This window comes from Anas acuta, chromosome 1 (assembly GCF_963932015.1).
Source record: "Anas acuta chromosome 1, bAnaAcu1.1, whole genome shotgun sequence".
Classification (NCBI taxonomy): Eukaryota; Metazoa; Chordata; class Aves; order Anseriformes; family Anatidae; genus Anas; species Anas acuta.
This window is the reverse complement of record NC_088979.1, coordinates 135369241-135390739: the sequence shown is the minus strand read 5'-3', so window position 1 is coordinate 135390739 and position 21499 is coordinate 135369241. Positions and strand designations below refer to the sequence as shown.

General features: G+C 39.8%; 1 protein-coding gene and 1 long non-coding RNA gene across 9 annotated transcripts in view; one reads left to right on the top strand and one right to left on the bottom strand.

The window, feature by feature from the left end:
* Positions 1-21499, top strand: part of LOC137843444 (potassium voltage-gated channel subfamily KQT member 1-like) — a 519382-nt gene that overhangs the window by 453431 nt on the left and 44452 nt on the right. The window lies entirely within an intron of this gene.
* Positions 8885-19688, bottom strand: LOC137843525 (uncharacterized). Its single transcript, XR_011089568.1, has 5 exons — positions 19445-19688; positions 19221-19312; positions 18169-18236; positions 11741-11887; positions 8885-11004 (listed from the first exon to the last, which is right to left on the bottom strand). It is a non-coding gene; the product is annotated as an uncharacterized lncRNA (long non-coding RNA).

Sequence of the window (21499 nt, the reverse complement as noted above, 5' to 3'; positions counted from 1 at the left end):
CACACTGCACAGCTCCAGATGTCCACAGACGAAACGTTACAAAAACAAAGGGGGCCCCAAGCACAGCCACACAACAGAGAAGGGCCAAAAGTCTTGTTGCATCTTTAAGAAGTTGCTGCATGTGGCTTTGCTGAATGCAGCCATCTCACATCTTAGGGATGTTTGACTTGGATGCGGCTGAAAAGTGTCAGGATGAAGAATTACAGACAGGAAAAGGGTAGAATCATGCCTGTTGAAAAGTCTTGATAAAGTTTGAGTGCATTTCTCCTTCCACTCACTGTCTGAGCTCCCATTGGACTCTTTGAGCTGTCCAGGCTCTTCACTGTCCTACAAGGAAGGTGGTAGACACATGCCGTTGGTGTCATTTGCACAGGGACCTCTCCCAGGGCCCCGTCCCTGACATCAGGACAACCTGCTGTGTTGAGCAGGAGGGGCCAAGGGTGCAAGGCATGACCTGCCCTGGGGCTCCCAGGACAGGAAGGTGGCTTTGCGCCTGGGTCACTGACACCAGCCTTTCCCACAGCTGTGAAGGCCTTCCTTCTTTTCTGGCTAAGGCCAACCCTGCTTATTACATCACTGCTCTCTCCAGCAGTCCCACTTCTGGCACTGGGACAATCACTTGTCCTTGCAGAGCTCTCTGGCTGTAAGACAGTGAGAGTTACATTACACAAGCAAGTCAAAGCAAGTTATCCTGCACAGTAGCCAGCCACATCCTGGTCACACAGTGCATGAATAATGACATTTTCACTGCAGTACCCACAATTTCATTTTCATCTGTTTACCTGGCTTCTCCTATCTTGATAATGTGCTTGGTCTTCTCGAAGGGAAAAGGTCCGATCAATGTCCCAGCAGAGAAATGTGCTGAGTTACGTGTACCCAACTGTTAGAGAACTGGGGACCAAATTTTCTTTAATTCACTGAAGAAGATAAATTCTTCCTTTCACCTTTCCGTGATGAATGTAAATCAGTGGTAGGTGAACCTTTTGGAGCTAGAACTGTCTTCCAGGGTCTTTTGGGTGCCTTGAACATAACTACCAGTAAATGTGAGTAGTTGTGGCTCAGGGCTGACATGAGTTTGTGGAGGTCAGACCCAGGATGTAGCCACCTGCCTCTCCAGGCCTGGCTAGGCAGGATCAGCCTCACTATGCTAGCCTGGACATGGAGGGATTAGTCCCTCATAGGCATCCTCTGCAAAAGGCAGGGACATAGGGAGGGAACTCACAGAGACCAATGAAGAAGCATTCTTTCTTGACACAACTGATTATGTTAATGGAAGAAAGTAAACAATTTTCACTGCCTTCACTATCACTACTCACAATTTATATGTGAACTTCATTTGTTTCATAAAAAGGAGAGCGAGGTCAGTGCCTTCTCTCAGCCCCATTTCTCCATGTTTTCTGATGACAGTTGTTATGATGCCTTGAAAAACAGCAAAAGCCAAGTAGAATCACCCCACCAAATATTATACAAATATTATAAAAATATACAAATATACACCCAGGCAAATATTATACGAATGTTTGTTATATGAACAAAGTGTCTGACAGATGGCCTTCTAAACATACCTAAATTACTGTTTCCTAGCATACAGACAAATTGAGGCAGGAAATGGATCTCCAGAACATGAAAGCAAGATTTGTATGCTTATCTCATTGTATTCTAATGTAATTTGAGGGAAACAAAATATAACTATAGGTTTCGTTATATTAATTATTTTATACAGATGATATAGTGCAGGATGGCACTGCACGATTAAACATAACTCTTGTTGGTTTTCAAATTACCAATGTAATTCCAGAAATTGCACATAATTTAGGAGACATTTTTCCTACTTACCTGTCCTGACTAAGGACAGCTTTGTTCAGACCTATATCCTATAATAGGATAGGAAGACATACACAGATAATATTTATTTGATATTCAGGTGATACATCTGTCCATCCTGCACTTAATTTCTGTATATCTCTTAGCTGGGGGGTTGGGAATTTATCTGACTATATAAATCATTGTGTTTTTACAATATACAGTGAAATTAAGGTTTGGTGCAAAGCATGTGGGTGTCCTATGAGTCTAGATCTGTCATGTGGACTTAACATTTTGTAGAGAAGCTAGCAATGGAATACTGTGACATTCACTGAATAACTGCATTTTAGCGGGAGAACAGTTTCTGCCTTGTCAGGCTGAACTGTTCTAAAACATTTTGTTCAAGGGTACTGAAAGTTACAGTTTTTCAAGTATTAGTTATAGGAAAGTTAGATCTTAATTTCAGCTAAAGTGGAGGAAGATAGATGACAAGAAGTGGAGAAAAAGTGAAAAATAGCTGGATGAATATTTGATAAGTGTGAGAAAATTCATATTGATTGGAGAAGACTTGCAAATTAAAATTAAATTCTGCCAGTTCTAGTCCTAGAAATAATCCCTTTTAAGTGTACCAAACTAGCCATGCGAGCCAAATTTTGCTTGCAGACTATTCCCTCAGACATGTTCCTACCCTTCCAGTATTTTTCTTTTTAAATATTATTTCCACTAAAATGAATAAAACATGTTTGTTTTTTCTTATTACACATACCTGATGGCACAAAGCATTCTGATAATGTTTTTCAATATTCATGACAGACAGTCCCATCCTTTAGGGTTTAACTCCCTTTCATTTCAGGTGAGATTTTTGCCTAATGATCAGTCCTTAGGGTGTTTGGCTCATCAGTTGCAATGTACTCAGATAAGAAAAATTTAAATTGATGAAAGCAAGGAATTAGTTAATGGCACAGACTGCAAGCATAGCAAATACATTTCAGGGTGTATGTGTAAGAAGAATAGCTCTCTCTCTCTCAAAAAAAAAAAAAAAAAAAAAAAAAAAAACAAAAAAAAAACCTCACACTTTCAATCTTTCAATCCAGCAACTGTTTCAAACTCATTGTACCTATGGAAAAAGTTAAAGTAAAATTATGATATTTTAAGGGACTGAGTCCTCAAAGACTGTGGTTATAGAGAAAGTCCTACTAATTTTAGTTCACAGCTTTAAAATGAGCTCCCTATGCCTGGTTATATCTGTCCCAACATCTGTGTCCACCTGAAAGAACCCCCAGAGTGTATCAGGGAGATTTCACACGGTCTCAGGGGTGAGCTAGTGGGGAGACCACTGTTGTGGTGATTCACAGGTAAGGGACCATTTATGATGGTCAAAGCTGTAGACTAGATGATCCGAACTGGTCCACAGAAACTGTCTTAAACAACTATGTAGTATCTCCAACTGAAAGTTCAACGACACAGCAATTTGATACATAAGAATTTTGTAATATGCTATTAACTCATCCAAGTAGCTGAAGTCCACTGCTCTGGGAAGAACATCTTTTGAATGAATGCCTAGACTTGACTAGTGTGAACCAGCAAACCTAATCCCAGCACATAATCTGTGTCTCTTAGACCTGAGCAAGTTTTCTCTAAGGAGTCATTTTGGATGGTTTCTAAATTTAAACCGAGGACCTACAGGGGAAATCTTCCCAGGGAATAGCAACAAGCAACTTTAATGAAGTCAGATGGGATAACATAGTTTCCTTTCTGCTATAGAAATCTTATGCAGCATTAGAGAATGGTTCTAACTTCTGCAATAAAATGTTTTCTGTCCAAATGCTGGACAAAAAGCATCCAGTCTCTGAGGCAATTTTAAGGTGGCTTTTAGCCACCAAAGCTCCCAGTATTTCTTTAGAGCATTTTCATATTCTGAACAGTGTAAGTGATGTCACTTATTGATTGCCAAACCTATTTCATAATTTCAATAACCTCCAGGGGACTGATTAAATCTGAAATACTTTGGCCTATTTTAAAGGAGGTCTAATCGTGTTTTTAAGTCAGCCTTGGAACACATGATTCTTTATTAACCTAATAAGCCTCCATTATCCCATTCCCAAAGTTCTATTCAAGCCCTGTATTTAGTGTAAAGTACCGTGCACTGGTTAATTAGAGCATATTATCTTGGATGAAAATGCTGAATCTTATTCTGCAGAGTCAGTGCTTGGAGAATTTGTTAATACGCTGCGTGTACCCAGATTGGTTCTTATCTGAGCCTTGGCATGTGTTAGCAGTGCAATTACCTACTTGCAATTGCTGCCTCCTACTTGGCAAAGGGGAATGCTGAACAGAGGGTTATTTCACTAAAGATAGAAAGTGACTCATTTTGATTACTCAGTCATGTACTCTCCTACTTATGCATGCACAATGGGAAAGTCTGATGGTACCAGAGAAAAGAGAAGCAGCATGTGTTCAAGTCACTTCTCTCATTCACCATTTAGTTGTAGCAAAACCAAAAAGCCAATAATTATAACAAGAAGGAGTAATAAGACATTTCACCTTTGCACATTTAGAAGGCAAATCTGAATTTAAAGGGAAGTGACGAGTTAAATATGTCAAGAAGTAAAGGACATTGATAACTTAATTTCATTTTTGTTACCATGGTCACCAGTCAGCTTGGCTTTCTGGTCTTCATCTTTCTTTCAGTGTCACAAAAAAAAAGAAAAGTATTTTCATCCAAAAAACATCTTGCTTTAAATTAGAGTAACATATTTTATATTCAAAATGCATTTATAAAATACAGTCTTCCTAATCTATCTTAGGAGGATTGACTAGGCAGTATATGTCACTTAAGCCTTCTGGTGATTTTATAGCCCAATTCCATATTTAAGATACTTGGGCCTATGAAGGTCTTGCAAGACTCGTAAGTTTTCAAAACTATTCCTTACAGATATATTCCATAATTTTATAATAATTTTCATGAAACTGCTCACAAACTATCTCCCATTTTTCTATTAAACATAGTGTTATTAAGTTCAATTTTTACAGCACTAAAAAGCATATCCCTAAAATATCATGAGTAAACTGTTTGCTGCCACGATAATCTATTGTAATTGACAGCCCATTCATTAAAACATTGTTATGCATTTACAGTAGTCATTACTTTTGTAATGCTCCCTTAATCTAATGCAACCTTATTTCAACAATTGGAAAACTATTTCCATTAAAAGTTTCATTTCGTTCCCATAATGTTTAGACTAACAGTGTCATTTGAAATGCATGCATATTTGTGGTTGTACATCTGACAGACTTCTGACAATAGCACATTAATGTTGCAATAACATATAAAAAGAAAAAAAAAAAACATTGAGATGATGTATATTGTGCCTTCCTATCACACAGCATACAGAGTAGACATTTTAATTAGGAAAAGAGAAAAATAAATCTCTATACCCATCATGATTATAAAATAAAATATTCTATTTCAGCTCTTGTGACATCAGTAGTAGTAAATTAAGTAAAACAACAAAAACACTTTAAAAAACATAAAGTAAAAAAACTTACAGAAGTTTCCAAATTGAAACATTTTCTTTAAAATGAACATCAAGCTTGAGTTACTGGGAAAGCCCCCTGACATAGTGACTACACTACTGATGCACGCTTCTTGACCTTTTGTCAATGCCCTGTGGCTATCCCAAAATCTTCTACAGTAAAGTTCACAGCTCCCACTGTTGGGACCTCTTTCCCTGCTGTTCGAGTCCTCACTCCCAAGTCATCTTTAGTCCCTGCCTCTTGGGGAAAGAGAGAGGAGAGGAGAGGAGAGGAGAGGAGAGGAGAGGAGAGGAGAGGAGAGGAGAGGAGAGGAGAGGAGAGGAGAGGAGAGGAGAGGAGAGGAGAGGAGAGGAGAGGAGAGGAGAGGAGAGGAGAGGAGAGGAGAGGAGAGAGAGAGGAGAGGAGAGGAGAGGAGAGGAGAGGAGAGGAGAGGAGAGGAGAGGAGAGGAGAGGAGAGGAGAGGAGAGGAGAGGAGAGGAGAGGAGAGGAGAGGAGAGGAGAGGAGAGGAGAGGAGAGGAGAGGAGAGGAGAGGAGAGGAGAGGAGAGGAGAGGAGAGGAGAGGAGAGGAGAGGAGAGGAGAAGATGAATTCTCTTTTCATTCCTGTTGCATACAAAACTTCCAGTTATGAGCATATTCAAGATAGGAGATGAAAATGACAGGACATGTCATTTCTGGCTTTTGTCTTTTGTCTTCTGCATTTTTGTCTTCTTGCATTTTTGTCTTCTGGCTCCAAAACCCAGAAGACAAAGTGAGAACTGTGGGTTGAAGTCAGCTCCACTACAAGTGCTTAGGTCAGCAGCCAGGTTGCAATGAGAAAGGCTGAAGATGTACTCTCCTTTTTGCTTTGCCCCCTGAGGTGCTGCCACTTCCAGCTGCCCTATAGTCAGGGTCACTACTCACACAGACCTTCTTGCAAACTTGTCACATGAACACCCTGTAACTAAGAGTGGACAAAATAACCTGTGTGTGTGTGTGTCTATAACATTTAAATAGCTGACCTTTCCTAATGCAGTTTACTTTATCTGTAGTGCATCAGTGAAGCACTGGGTAGTGAAGGTGACCGTGATTCCCTACCAGAAACGCAGTGGTGAGGAGCAGGAGGCAGTGATCCTCCTGGCAGCTTAGCTGTCACCACCAGGCCATGTGAGGTAGAAAGCTTTGGGCAGAAAGAAGGGCTTAAGAGAACTTTTACTTTCCAGTAAAATAATAATCAGAACTGCTTGAAGTTTTCAATTTTCAGTTGAAAATATTCTTCTCCCAGGGAAGAAAAAATACTGACTAAGAAATTATCCACAGTTATTTTTTTTCATTGAACAAAATGATTAATAGCTGTTTCAGTTAGACTTTAGATTTATGTGGTTTTAAAGGTACTTTTAGTACTTTAGCTAAAAGCTAGTTTTCTCTGGAAAAGTGTAACCATTTTCTGCAAATGAGAACACTAAAACATGATTTCAGTACAGAGGATGCATGAAATTCAGCCCAAATGGATACTATGGATACTTTCAAATCTTTCAGAATGAGAACTCCAATAATTCTTTTTTTTTTTTTTTCACAAAATGATTTCCCCATTTTTCAGCCATCTCTAACTATAACAATAACTTGCAGGTGCTTCCTGTTAAGTTGGTAATAACTGTGTCCTGGGATAATAAAACTCTTGGGTTTGGCCCATTTATCATATTTAAATTATAACTTAAAGGTGCATCCTGTTTACAAGGTAATAATTATATACAGGACTAAACAAACTCCTCTGGAGCCAGTCCAGTCTATTGTGTTATGTCAGACCAGAGAATGGGCTTGAAGAAAGCTGAGATTGATGATACCATAGGTAGAAAAGTTGACTCTTCCCTCTTTACAAAAAATATGAAGAAAAAATAAAAACCGGTTGCTGTTTTGCCTGTTTTGCCTATATTAGGAAATGGACTTCGAAAAAATAAACTGCTTCTATTATGAGCAATCAAATTATCTTAAATCTGTAGCTGATGGACAGACACTTCAGTCAAAACACACCCATCTGAATTCTTCAGGCTGGAAGTCATCACAAGATGCAAATGTCCATACGTGCACCCCCTGGTTTTATCTCCCTTGTCCTTCCAGGAGGTCTCATGCCCCTCTTTAAGTCTGGTCCCCTGGTGGCAAGGGGATATGGAAAGGCAGCAGTTTAACAGCCCTGCTCAAAGCCTGATGAACTCAGCCTCCCGTATTCCTCCTTCCTTTGTTTGGTGATTGGAATATTAAAATATGCCCTTTTTATTTGTCAGGAGTGAAAACCTAGAAGGTTTAAAAAAAAGAACACTGGAGAAGGAGGTCAGCTATTAAGCTTGCAATTCATCTGCTAGACAACTGCATTAAATGAGATTTTTTTTAATGCAAAGCTCTCCACCTTGCCTCGATCTATTACACTGATGAGGGACCAAATTTCCTGCTCTGTCCACAGTGCCAGCTCCCTTCAGCCCATGCTTTCCACCTCAATTGCTTAACAGCCTGCAGAACCTTGTGCAGGGGGACAACAGTAATTCCTTTGTTGAGGTCAAGACTTTGGGGGCTGGGGAAGGAATTTGGCTTGTCCTGTGTACATAGGAAAGTAGCAACTTGAGCATGAAGAACACTCTGTGCCATTTACAGAAAGACATACTAGCATTCAAAAAAACCCTAGCAAAATAAACTCCAGAATTGACTGGTGCATTAGCTTGCATTGTAGCCTTGCTTCAGTGTTTTACTGTTATTTCTTAAGAGCAAAATAAGCCCCAAACTTTTTTTTTTTTTTCCTACATACTGCACAGTATGAGTAATTCAATAAGAGAATAAAGACCGGCATTGTATAGCACACTTTCTCATGCGCACACAAACCTCCTTCCAGCTTACTGAAGGAATCAAAGGGTGGAGGGAGTGTCTCCAGCATTTCATGTAAATGACATCTTTTTTTCTCCACTTTTAATGCCACCATAAACTCAGTGTGATGAAGCATTGATGAATAATGAGCCCATGACACACCGCGCTTTTAGAACGGCTCATATACTTGGCATACGTCAGGCCCCATTTGTGTCTTTTTTTTTCCACTCGGGCACGCATTAGTAAACACGTTTGCCATAACTAAGAAATGCAGCTTTATTTTTTGCTCCACAGGGATGGCACATCAAGTGTCCATGCAGCCAACATTGGTTGTCCTCTCTCTTTATGTTTAGCTCCTGGTATCTGAGCACACGTGGTGCACTCGCAGAAGTCACCACCATTCCTGGGCAGCAGCCACCCTCTTTTGGGAACTGCCAGCAGGTCTGATTCATTGCTCTTACCTCACCATGACAAACATCTGTCATTTTCTCTGAAGTCCTGATGGCACTGAGAGAAATCAAGGTACCCTTGTAAAAATGGAGCTTTTTATTTACAAAATTACTTAGAAAAAGTTGGATTTATAATTTCCATGTTATTAAGAATGACCTTTTAAATATAACATTGTCGCGGATTTCTTGTTAGCAGTTGAACCTATAACTTATGGATTTAAAACCTCAGTGAACTGAAGAGATTAAACAGCCTAGGAAAGAAGTAGTAGGTGTTTCATAAGTCACCATGTGTGATCTGGCTGCAGGAGGGGACAGAGAGCTACACAGTCATAAGAAAAACTAAAAGCCCTGTTTGTGGATCTCCTACAGAAGATATATGTCCATCCAGATCTGCTGGGACAACCCCTGCAGCAAGGTCTTCCCTTCAATGTGATCTCAGCTCTCCCTGATCAAAGGGACAATCATAGCTAATTTTCTGGTGCAGACATACCTCAGTCTTCCACCTAAATGACAGGTCTAGCCAGTGTACTCCTTTAATATGTCTTATTGATTGCATGTAAAACTGCTTCTGGCCTGGCCTCCAAAGGATTTGTGTTAGTGATTTAGATTTTCGCACGTGAGGACACTTCACAGGGAGACACAGAAGAAAATTTAGCAGTGCCACTGTCATAGTATGGGGAAGATGTTTTCCCAGCAAAGGAAGAGACTAGATACAGTCAGCAGGTTTCAACTTTAGCAGAAAAGACCATTATGTAGACCAAAGGGCCTGTTTTCTTGTTCTTCAATGTAAGAGTACCAGCAACATAAAGTGTTGTACTATAAAGATCATCTGCAGTGTCTAACCCAACACACAAGCTTTTCTTTCATTTCTAATTTGCCTTTATCAATTTGCCTAGGTTGAGATATGGGACATTTTTTTAACCTTTTTTAACAATCTTTTATGTTCTCGAATATGAAAAAGGACCTTCTTTCTAGAAATGTCCTTAAATTCTATAATCGAGAATTTCAAAGCATCATAAGGGAACAGGGCATAAGGAAAGTATTTGAATCTTCATTGCTTTGAAAAAAATGGAAACATCAATTTAAAATCAGCCAACTTTTTCCCCACTGTAAGGAAGAATATTGTAATGCTTTCTTGAAGGCTGTTTAAGCTGAAAGATGTGTCATCAAATATCCAAGCTGTCAAGATCGTGAGGAAAGCTGGACATTGCTAACAAACCATGGGTGTTTCCTTCATTTGCAAAGTCATCACTGACCCAAATTTAGGACCACATATGACACTGTTACAAACAAATGTAATTTCTCAATTACATTTATGCTTCTTTCCTTGGTTGACAGTGTCTCCGTGAGCAGGATAAGCCCCAGTCACTAGGGCTTCTCTAGTTGGGGTTTTTGAGTCACGGGCACTTCAGAAACTAGGATGAATCAACCCATTTTATCTGTTAAAAAGCCATTAGGTTCTCTCACTATGTTATGAAACCAGCAGTTTTCTCAGTTTTGTAACAAAACTTCAGAAGCTAAATGAGCCAGTTTGTGATGTCAGAATGGTCTCTTTTTCCTTCAGGCAGGTTACACTGAAGATTTGACAGAAGGAACCAAATGAGTTTCTTGAAATTGACTTTGCTGGCAAAAATGTAGCAATGCTACAGAAACTATGCTGATTGAAATGAATTATTCTGGAAATTAATTTCTTCTGGCAGAAATAACACTTCCTATAACTTTTATCAGTCTTTTCATGACAATGATTTATATTTGAAAACTTATTTAAAGCTGAGATTGTGTCTGAGGGTAATTATTTGCTTCTAGATAGAGATAAAGCTAAAAGCATGCTGATAATCTGCTTCTAATCTCTCTGTACCAACCTCCTTTGGCCCCATACAAATCTTCTGGTCAATGATAAATTTGGCAGCTCTGTTTTCAACATTGGCCCAAACTCAGCTGATCTGAATGCTCTTTTTAAAACAAAAACAAAAACAACTCCTCCTTTACAAAATACATGGTCACTATTCACACCAGGCTGCAACTGGTTAGTCTGAAAAAGGGTTAAATCCCAGTTTTGCACAATCACATTGACTGCTCCCATTTTATTTGCCTCCTTGATTTTATGTCAGATATAAGCCCATGCTGAAACTACAATACAGTCAGTGTCTGGATCTCTGACAAAGATTAGGCTTTCATCCCTGTGATTTTTGTTCCTTCCCAATGTTTTTTTAAATGATTTTTAGCAGAGAAAGATAACAGTCATGGTTTGGCAGTCCTTCAGAAGGACCCAGCTTTCACCATCACCAGCCTTCTGAGGGATACTTTAGGATCCAGGTTCTGGCTGTTGCTCCATAGAGATCTGTGTCTTTTCAAGCAGGTTTGCAGTGACTGGTGAAGGAAATCTAATAAAATATGTGATAACAATGCACAAAATCTGACACTCACCCTTGAGACTGGTTTAATTCTTTTTGAGGAGCAGCAATAAGGTGAAAGGAACACTCTTTTGATCGTTTAGTTCAGAACATATGAGATTTCAGCTCAGCATGGTGACAAAATCTGATATCACCTGCAAAGCTCTGTCAGAGGAGTTTTCTCTATTCACCAGAGACCTTAAGCTTTCTCTGGATCTGAATCCAGACTAGAGTTAACACACACACACACACACACACACACACACACACACACACACAATATTTATTTATTTCACATGGAATTTCTCCCCTGTATCAGTTTCTTCAAGTATCAGAGAGCATTCAGAGATATTCACATCTCCTGCTGTGCTGCACCCCAGCAGCATTACTTGTCTTAAACAGCTTAAACGAGGGGAAACGGTATTTTTTGCATGTGATGCATTACTGCTAGAAATCAGAATAACAGTTTTTCTATCTCTGAGTGTCCTTTTCTCGAGTCTTCAGTCATCATCGTCTGCTGGACAGAGTTTTATATGGTTTGTTTTTTGTTTGCTTGTTTGTTTTCTTATAGCAATATCTATTAAAAGTCACTATTTGTCAATGGCTACCTAACAGTGGCATTAAACACAACCTACTTTCCTTTTATTAGTAATTTTGCAAGGAAACAAATCAGGTGATTGGTAAATGATCTTCTTATAGGAGTGACAGAAGTAGCCTCAGAACTTACCGTTAGATCTTTGGTTTCAGTGTAGCCGTTTTCCCAGAAGATGAGGGTACTCATGAATATGGTGAAATTGCTGGTGCAACTTGCATGAAGGTTTGAATATGAATTAGTAACTGTCTGATCCAAAGTCCTATGAAACTAGTAAAGGCCCTAAAGAATTAAAGACAATAAAGATACAAAGAGTAAAGATACAAAGAGTACTTTCAGCCAATATGTTGTCTTTTTTTTTTTTCATAAAACAATTCAATCAACTTTTTCATTTATGCTTCACAGCATACAAACAAATGTACCATGAAGCATTTGTCTCTCTTTGTAAAAACGGTTTAACAGAATAACATCAAATCATCAGCATCAATCAATCCATTAATTTCAAGAGAGTTATGTAAGGAATTAATTTTGTACTCAAAACCATAGTAATCTGAGACTGCAAAACAGTACCCTGTTACTGACTCACAGCTGCAGAGGGAGGGACTGGGTTTATGACTGGCAAAGTAAAAATCAGCAAGTTTCAACAGTTTTCTGGGATTGCTGGAAGTCTTGTAGCCAAGTCAGAGATACTGCTACAGGCAGTATCTGGGCATATATGTATATATGTATTTGCCCATATAGTATATGTGTAGTTGTGCCCATATAGGCACAACTACAAACCCCAGAAAAGCCCTGCCACGCATTTGAAAATCACTGGTGCTGTACATGCACACACTAAAATCTCCATGTAAGTTATGCATGCTTATGTCCCTCTAGGAAATCCCAGATATGGGAGCCCTGCCCTCAACCCCATCCAAAAATGCTCAGTTTTAGCTCTCCTCTAAAGCCCAACAAGTCGATGGCCTTTGTCTGATGCCCTGGAGGCCAAATGCAAGCTAATAAAAATTGGAGTCCACACAGATAACGTTCAATTGTAACTGGGCTTTAGGTAATGGTCTCCCAGGCTATCTCATTATTCTCTTGGTGCAGGCTTTGAATTACGCTTTTTCAATTTTAGATAAAAGTGGACCAATGGCTTCACAGCATTAGCAAACTAAGTTAGATTAAGTAGTTAGAACTAATGGGTCATTTGATTTCATCATTTCTCTTTAACCTTGAAACTAGCGGTCAGGCAGCATAATCATTTCACCCTCCTGATATTTTCTTTCTCCTGATATCTTTCTCCATTCTGCTCCCTGAGACACTGTCTCCCTGTGTAGTGCCCAGATGAGTAGTTATAACACTCTTTGACCATATTGCATTTTCTTGACTTGCATTTCAAGGATGATCTCTACAGCATCCCCCCCCCCCAAACACACACACACATCACAGTACATTCGGTATTTGGGTGTATTGGGAATCAGAATGAAGTAAAAATACCTCTTTTGCTGGTAACATAACCAAGCAATTGTTCTGGATGTACTTTTTTGGTCTTATACTGAATCTATTTTAATATCCATTTGTGAAATTGCCCTGTGGTGGCATAATAACAATCTCTTTGGACCTACTGAAAGCAGTAGCAGTGACACACTGACTTGTTTTTGCTCCAGTGGCTTATGTGAAGAAGGATCAACTTCTGAAGAGCTCTAACACAGGTTCTGCCTTATACACAAGCAAATAGGGCACCCCAAGCAAGTCTAGATCAGACATTCCCAATCATGCTGGATCTATGGGCATTTGGCAATTCTGAAATGATAATTATCTTAGCGTCACATAAAATTAGTGAGCCTGCAATCTTAAATGCTATTCAAAACATCTGTACATCACATAAACAGCCTCACCTAGCAGTTTAAAAAAACTGTTCTACCACAGTGGGATACCTAAGTTTCTACCACAGAGGTCACAGATCTTCTGGTGAGTGGGGAGGACCATATATCATCTTATTTTATCAAAAGACCAAACGTGCAGGCATATTACACACAACTCAAATGAGCACACAGTCCAATGCCAATATTACTGCAGATAAAGTACATACAATATATGCCTGGGTGATGTGTCCAGGTTATGGGTATGGTATACAGAGTAGATATCTTCCTACTCATCTATCGTGTAGTTTATACATGCTGGCTCACCTCTCAGGCCTTTCTCTGCTGTGGTCCAAAGAGGGCACAGAAATCATAACAGCAGTAAAAGTTGCCACAAGGGCAACATGTGCTCCCAATGCTATTTTTTGCGAGGTCTCTATTGTCCTGCTTCCCTGCAGATTTCACGCATACTTCAAAAGATGTGTGAGGTACCACAGTTCACCAGGATGATTCATATCTGGTGTCAGGTGACTTGTCACATAGAAAAGCCCTTTCTGTGGCCAAACTCTTTGGCCAAAAACATTCTGCCAGAGAGCTGCATGTTGGTGAGAGGTGCTGAGCTACCTCAGCCTGGTGGCCACCTCTAGGATGTTCTCTTCCTGGCTTGCCTGTGCCAAGCACTGGAAAGCAGCTTCCAAGATATGTGGATCTCATGCCTAACCCACAGCTACAACTACAGTGCCATGCAGGCACAGTCCTTCAGCTGGGCTAGAGGACAAACTCATCACTCATCTCTGTTATTAATCTCCTAGTGGGTCCACAGGGCTCTGGTGTACTCCAAACTTTAGTCTTGTTGAGAAAACCTCAGCACCCATAAGAGCATGCTCCAAACTGTGCTCACCTGCCAGAGGAAGAGTGCCCAGCCTTTTATGCTTGACCCACTGGTCTTCCCCTCACCTAGCTGCCTTTGATGTTAGCCAGGCAGGGCAGGTCCAGGACCCACACAGCCTTGACTTGTCCTTCAACAGGGCACATGGGATTCATAGCCAACCTTTGTTTAGGTCACATGCCGAAAAAATTAAGGATAGTAAGAGGCATGTCTAAGGGAATTCAAAGGCACAGGTGAAAGGTGAAACCGGTATGATTTTCTGTTCTTGCCAACACTGTTTCTCCTCCACACTGTTTATGATTATTTACTAACTTGTATCACCTAGGGGATAAGTTGCAGCAATATTCAGTGACCCCTGAAGGGACCTAACTCTTGGGGGTGTTTTATCAGATTTCAACTTGGTTTTCCTTTCCTCTTCTTCTTTTTTTTTTTTTTTTCAATATTTATTTGAAAAAGTGTTTTAGCAAGATTTACAATCCACAAAGCCCTACAGACTTGGAGAAAAAATCTCAGGTGGTACTTAAGAAATTCCTCATTTCTAAACCTCAGTGGATTAAAGTTTCTGCCCTAATGATCTGTGTGAGCACTTTTGTGTAGAACTCTGAATAACTTTATTGATTACATTGTGTATACTATAAGTCTCTGGAACCTTAGTCTTATTTTTCTTTACTAAAATAAATAAATAAATAAATAGCCTCAATTAATATATAAAGTACCAGAATGGATTAGTGCATTAGTCCTTGTCTTTGCAGACTTACTTGAAATCCAGACAGGATTTCTAAGAAGAATGTCTTAGCAGGCAGGATCATGCTTCTCAATGGAAAATATTTCCATACTTAAAAAAAAAAAAAAAAAAAAAAAAAAAAAATTACACTTATTTGATGGTTGCTGAAGCACTGAGGTGCTTTGACAGATCTATCTCAGAACTGGGATCATTTTCATAAAGAGCTATGAATAGAAACACTTAACTAAAGCTGTTTGGAAGACTCCAGCTGGCATAACAGAAGTTACAGATGAAAAATGAAGTTATTTAGCAGAATGGTTAGGCCTGACTGCAAAAGCAGCACATTTCTCATATTTTTCTCTTTTCTCTGACAGTGTCTTCCCAGATATTTTCTTCCCGATGTATCCCAACTCACGCTTCTTTCATGCAAGCAAACAAATGAGAATGGAATTTCAGCTTATAAAGCTGAATTTCAGCTTTTAAAGTAACATACATGACCCAGACTTTGCTCTGTTTTCAGAAAAGAAACAGGATTTTTGTCTAAAACCAGACTGTCTCCACCCTGCCTTTCTACCCTCCCTTGTCCTTTCCACCTGTTTAGATGTTTTCACAGTGGGATAACACATTCATTCCCTCCAGCCTGGGGCTCAGCTGTTATGAATGGAAAATAAAACCAAAGTTTGCAGAGTATTTTTAGCCCAGAGAAAATAAAGTGGTTGCAAATACCATACTCCCACCAGCTTCTCCAGCTTATAGAGATCCATGCCCAGAAAAAAAAAGGAAACTGCATGGCCAGGCTGAACCCGTTGATTTGATATCAATGCCAAGTATTCTGGAATGACTCACCCAACAATCCCACCCTTCTTTTTCTTTCTGTTTTAAGGTGCCATTCCTTGAAGTAAATTCATCTGGTTTTCCCCATCTCTGTGGCACTAGTGCTTTCAGGACCATATAGGCACTCAGCTGGCCTCAGCCCATTACTGTGATCCCTTTGTACAAATTAATCTGCTGATGACTCGCTAATCAGAAGGTTGCAGATGGGTCTCCTGTTTCCCTCTGATCTCACAAATCTCCAGGGACTCGCCTCCTGAGAAGAGACAGTGCGTAAGGGAATACAACACTAAACAGATGACACATATTTTAGATCCGTCTAATGGCTGCTCCTGGTTTCCAGGCTCTCCAAATGCCATTTGTTTCTAACAAATGGCCACACAAGCTGTGGAGATGATATTTTAAAAATGTCTTTGAAATTACTGACTTGCCTCCAATGGCATTTGCAGCATGTGTGCCCCTGACAGTAGCTCTCTGTACTATCAAGCTGCAGGTAAAAATTAGGAATTCAGAATAAGAAATTAGAAGCTGACAAGATGGGTTCACAGAAAGCCTGGCCTGAATAGAAGAAGTGGTTTAAGGACTGAATAGACTAAAAGATAAATCTCACCAACATCTATGGTTAGTTCTAAGCATCCTTGAACTGTGAGTTCTAAGTAGAGTTTTATCTCAAGTTGCAGCAAAGTAGCGAGTTCTTCATTGCTTCATGAATTGTGTAGTATCTGGTACACAAGAGCAGCATATAATTCTGGCAGAACTGTCATTAAAAGAAAAAAGAAAAAAAAGAAAAAAAAAAAAGAAGAAAAAAAAAAAGAAGAAGAACAGTTGAAAGGAAGTTATAGGTCATGGAATATTCTTTATGCAAATGCTTCCAATTTTCTGTTTTTGTCCCAGGAAAATCTGAAGATTTTGTAAAATTGGCCAGGACATCCCCCACTGCACATCTCAGCAAGGTCCCTTATAGAGCAACAAAAGGCATCCTTGCTCAACTTTACAGCCTGTATATTGTCCTGATATTTTTACTATTAAAGAAACAGGACAATGTTTGTTTTCTTGCACTAATACCAATGGGCTCAGCACAGTTCCCACCCATCCTATTTTTTCTTTCAAAACAGGGAATTCACATGCAATCTACATCTTCAGGGTGTTTCCATACCCACATATTGTCTGGGAGGGCAACAGCTGGCGCAGAGAGAGCCAGCACCATGGCAACAATTTGACATGGATGATGGATGATGGCCACTATGTCATAGCTTAGCCCTATGATATGAGTAGAGGTGTAGTCACTGAGTCTGAGGCCTGCCATGTGTGTTGGACCCACTGCACACATCAAAATATTAGAGAGGTGTATGCGTACTGGGTCTCACAATGACTGTATTCGTTACGGAGGCATCATGAACAGCTCAGATGTATACTTCTGTCCAAGAAATCCTGGAAAGAAATATGGCAACTCCTTTGGGAGCCATTGAACTCTCCTCCTCCATCTCCATTTACTTAGTCATCAGTAGCATGCTGTTATGGGTTCACTTAGTTGTAGGAGTATTCCCAGCAGACCTCCTTAAAAAAACACTTTTTATTTAAGACTGAAAAGCAGCTGCTGATAATGCTGCCTTAAGCTGGCCATTTTGCTTCTGGCTTCTATAGGTTCCACATTTTTCCTATCCAGCCTGCACAATAAGCATTTTAGCTTCCATTGTCTGGGATTTTCAAAAATGCTCTGCATTGGCCTAACTGATCTCCCTGTAACCAATACTAAGTGTGTTCTGTTTTCCCTCTTATTATTATTGAAAAGATAGAGCATCCACAAATAAAAGATCATCTGCAAAGCTGAGGTCAGCACACAGTTATTTCAGTAGCTGACACACTGCTGCATGAATGTTGACTATTTAACAAGCAAATGTAATCCACGTTTATCTTCTACAAAATCTTTAGTACGTTATTTCTGGAAGTTCACTGCTATAATTTGTGAGCAAGCAATTTAGGGAAATGGTTCTGTTAATCAATCCAGTTGTATGGGGGCAGTGGAAGGAAGGGGAGGGCAGAAGGAAGGAGAAATATATTCCTCATGCTTTCAGTTCTTCTGTGGGGAAGTGAATAACATATGCCTAGAATTATCTATTAGCAAGTGTTTTAACCCTCCCTACATCTGGAAATCTTGCTGCTAATATATAGCATAAATTCTTTGGGATTAGACTTTTCTCTCCCCGTAAATCTCAGAAAAGCCCCCCCCACAAACACACATCTCCACCACCATCACCAAACTGATCATATTTACCCAGCCTGGAGTCAGGGTGTCAGTAAAGAGCCAACTCTAGTTCAGAAATGCCATCCTCCCAATAGAGACTGCCAAAGGAAAAAAGAAATAGGAGGAAAAAGAAAAAAAAAAAAAAGGAAAAAAAAAAAAAAAAAAGAGTTAATAACATGAGTCAGATATTTAGATATTTAAATGGCAGGATTTCTGTTTATCAAAAGGTATCTTTTAATTTAAAGCAAGAGTAGTCTAAAACACTGGTTTTCATTAACTTTTTTCAGTTCAGCGACCCTGGGCAGGGAGGGGTCCACTGAAGACTCCTCTATAGACCAAATTCAAGCACACAGCAAGCCTAAAACCAGTCTTGGGTTTCTCTTTTTAAGATGCAGAGAGCCCAGTAAGAAACCCCCAACTCAAGGGGGTCTACTACCCATAGCAAAAAATATCTAGTACAAAGTAACATTGGCAAAAATCTGCCTATAAGTCATGAGAGGAAAGAACAAATTTCTTCAAGAGTGACTTTTTTTTCCAGATGCTCTTTCTGAGCAGTCTCACAAAACCTTTGGTACAGTTTCCTGTTATTTGCAGAACAGAAGGGAAAAAATGGACATTTTAGTCCTGGCACATATAACCTAAACCTTTTATTCATGTTTCTTCTTCCACTGAAATAAGTGATAACCTCATAGTGACTCCCAACAGGATCAGGCTTCAGCAGACACTGAGTGCTTCTGAAGAGTCCAGTCTTTACACCAGAAAAACTCGAAAAGCAGTAAATTTTGTAACTTATGACAGGAGCACTGTGGGTGCAGACTGGACCTCAGATGGTAGCATTTTTGTTGCACAGCATGAATAGGATGTACTTCATAGATGAGCAAGAAAAATCTCCCTTCACCTACTCAGCAAGTTGTGCATTTGAATACTTACTTAAATATTTACTTGCAACTGCTAAAAATCTCATTTTCCAAGAGAACTCCAGAGAGGTTCAAGGTCTACTCTGCCGTGACTTGAATGTCAAAAATGATATTTGGAGAAATCTCTGTTGTTCCCTGAAAGAGAACAGATTTTTATTGACTTACCCTAGATAGTTGAGTTAGGTGGCTACAGTTGGTTTTCTGCTTTCGTGGAAAATGGGCATTTGCCTTGGCTTGCTGTAACAGCTTCTGGCTACCTGGTCCCACATGTAAGCAGGTAAATAATTGACAGATGGTTCTCTTTATGCAGCTAAGTAATAACTTTCAACATTATGTCAGGGGAGATTAGGAAGCAGGAAAAAAATGTGCTTAAGAAAGTTTGGACCTACACTGCTATGCTGTGGTTACCCAGCATCCCTGCCACATAAGCTGTAGCAGGCGGATTCCACAAGTGCCTGAAGTTGCTAGTTATAGAGGGTGTTTACAGGTGTGCCATTATCAAGTACTGATATAAAATATTACAGCAGAAAATCATGTCTAATAAGCTCCAGCTGCCTGTTAAATTAGAAAAAAATCCTGCAGCAAATAATCAATTTGAAAAACAAGCAGTAGTAGGACTGAAACAAAGGAGCTGAGCATGAAAAAAAAATCTTGAGTGATTCAAGCTGCAGTCCAAAAAGTATATCAAATGGATGTTTTCTTAGTTTTGCTTTTGTACAGATATTTGCTCCTGCCAGCACAAGTAGCTGCTGAGATCACAGCCTATCTTCTTTTGCCTCAGTATTCCTACATGTTACCATAGATGTTGTTTCTGTGAGATCGCAGGCTGAATCATAGGGCCGACTTATACAATGCAGTAGTTTGCAGAGGTGTAGCAATATGTTTTATTTCAAAGCAGAACTGAAAACAAAAATACAAACAGCAGGGCCTGGCAGCCTCTTTCCCCTCCCACTCTGAGGAGCTGGTTGTCCTGCTTCTCCTCCCAGTTTTCTGTTGGCACAGAGCCCCTTCAGCTGGCAAAACTGGGGCAATTGACCCTTTCTTCCAAAGACCAAATGCAAGCAAGTCCGAGCTGGCTCTCCTCAACATAACAAAAGGGCTCTGATCATAAAAACTGCAGCATTGGCTGTGTTGGGCTTTGCACTGCCATGTCACTCCACAGCAGCCAGCAACTCCTTTCTTCTTGGCTTACCTGGAACCTAGTGCAACAGGATCCCAGTCCATGCTAGCACTCCTTCTTGATGTAAATACAATACTACATGAAAATACAGCTTATGTAACCTAAACACTTCTAACGGTCCCCTCATGGAAGGGAAGTCAGATGCTGAGAATCCACAGGCTCATTCTCTTGTTCATTTAAGGGATGCCAAAATGGACTATCAGTTGCAGAAGAGGGCAGAGATACTCACACTGGCTTTCAGTGATCTAGTTTGAGTACCAGAAGCAGTGCTGCACTGGTCAATTCACTATGGTTGTCTCCTGCCTAAAGAAAACAGAACCTGCATTCCCTGGGCCTATCATAAGCCCAGACTTCATTTTCGGACAAGACTGTAGTAAGTGCTGCCCATAGTTGGTGAGCTTTCTCAAAACACTTTCACAGGGCAGGATATGATTTTTGGACATGCACCTTTATTTCCATTATTATTCATGGCCACATAAAAGATTTTAGATTAGAGATGTGTCAGGCTGGTGCTTTTCAGAAAGGATGCTGGAGACCCTCCCACACCAGAGACAAAGCCTTTTTGTTATTCCCACAGACTCCATCAGGTTAACAGACTTACATCTTCCATCAAAGCTGACTAAAGATGTTTTATTACGGCTGTGTACCAGCAAATCTCAGCACTGAGGACTGAATGCAATTTCCATTCTATCCTCTATGTATACAGCTTTTTAGTTGCTCCTGATTCTCTCAGGCAACTTTTTTGGATCAAACAAGTCTCTTCTGTTCATTTTTGACCATCAGGAGAACTGGTTAGCTTACTTTATGCTTTAAAATGCAAACAAGCAAATGACTAATTGTGTCTCAGGTGCCAACACAAACACTGCATGTTTATTGTAATGGTTGGACATACTGGCAGTATATTTTGAGTACACTACTGAAATGTAAAAAGCAGATTAAATATGCAGAAAGTTGGTTGAGGAGCTTTGAAGTCATGATAATAACTGTTTTCATACACAGTAAAAATTTCCATTATGTTTCCCAAATCGGTCCAAATTCAGGATGCTGTATGTTGCACACTTGGTAGAACTTGCTAATCAGATTTCCTATTTCATCTGAAGTACTTTTCACTTTGGAAGGCAAGTGTGAATCAAGATAGAAACAAAGAACAGCCAGCTCTAAAGACATTTAAGGTAGTCAGGAACAGTGTGCTCTTGGAGGCAAGATTGATTTGTGGCACAAGTAAAGCTGCCTTTTCTGCTTCCAAGTTTGTTTTCACCCAGGA